Source organism: Etheostoma cragini, chromosome 6, assembly GCF_013103735.1.
Source record: "Etheostoma cragini isolate CJK2018 chromosome 6, CSU_Ecrag_1.0, whole genome shotgun sequence".
Taxonomy (NCBI): domain Eukaryota; kingdom Metazoa; phylum Chordata; class Actinopteri; order Perciformes; family Percidae; genus Etheostoma; species Etheostoma cragini.
This window is the reverse complement of record NC_048412.1, coordinates 27874378-27875604: the sequence shown is the minus strand read 5'-3', so window position 1 is coordinate 27875604 and position 1227 is coordinate 27874378. Positions and strand designations below refer to the sequence as shown.

At 42.5% G+C, this 1227-nt stretch overlaps 1 protein-coding gene across 4 annotated transcripts in view; it reads right to left on the bottom strand.

The window, feature by feature from the left end:
* Positions 1–1227, bottom strand: part of LOC117945921 (GTPase IMAP family member 8-like) — an 8040-nt gene that overhangs the window by 1558 nt on the left and 5255 nt on the right. The gene's annotated exons all lie outside the window — the stretch shown is intronic.

The following is a 1227-nucleotide window of genomic DNA, read 5'->3' as shown; positions in this document are numbered from 1 at the left end:
TAATAAAATCATTGATTAAAAAGGATTTTCCTGCCAAAGACCTGACGTTTAGTAAGGCTAGTGTTAGTGTGTTTTCATATTTTGGGACAGGCTGTAGCTGACGAGGAATGAATGCTAAATTTGCTAAGTTTGCAGTTAAGTGCTTATTCACCATTCTTTTCCTTTTACCTATCACAACATAAATTGTGGAAGAAGGAGTCTTGCTATCCCGGAGGGATCCAGAGGCAGTTGAAGGTACCGAAGGGCTGCAGCCTCTGCCGTGGGAGTATGCCCAACTGCTCTACATGTGTTTTGTGGATTTGGAGAAGGAGATACTCTAGGATGTAATGCTGGAGTATGGGGTGAGGGGGTCCCTTCTCATGGCCATCCAATCTCTGTATGACCAAAGCGAGAGCTGTGTTCGAGTTCTTGGCAGTAAGTCAGACTATCGAGGCGTAGTCGGGGCAGGGAGGGGTTGCAGTTTGGTGGGCTCGGGATCTCATCACTGCTTTTTGCAGACGATGTGGTCCTGATGGCGTCATCGGTCTGTGACCTTTAGCACTCACTGGACCGGTTTGCTGGGATGAGGATCAGCACCTCTAAATCTGAGGCATGGTTCTCAGCAGGAAACCAATGGAGTGCCTTCTCCAGGTAGGGAGTGAGTCCTTACCCCAAGTGAAGGAGGTTAAATACTTTGGGGTCTACGAAGTGCCCATCAAGCCAATCCAACTTGTAAGAGGTGCTTCAAGAAGTGTGGGGTGGAATTTCTTCAGATTACCTTAACAAATGGACAGCTAGAAAAAATCTGCAAGGCTGTAATTGTTGCAAATGGAGGAATCTTTGACGAAAACAAAAGTTTGAATGGCAAAATTATTATTTAAAACGAAAATCGTTTATTCTAACCTCATCAATGTCTTGACAATATTTTCTACTCATTTTGCAACTCATTTGATGAATAAAACTTTGAGTTTTCATGGAAAACATGACATTGTCTGAGTAAACCCAAACATTTAAAAGGTAGTGTATGCTGTAATTGACCTATCAGAACCAAGTATTAAACCAAGCCATGTAATGACTGGTGTTGGTTAAATCCAACCCAGGACAGGGTATGTAGAGTTTTTTTTAAACATGCCTTCAAAGGGGGGTGTTATTTAAAATAAAAGCCAATCACAACATGGTCCAAAAGGGTTCACCACAACAATGGGTGGAAAAGCATCCCTCTCTGTTCTCCTTTTTGGTAAATTTTTT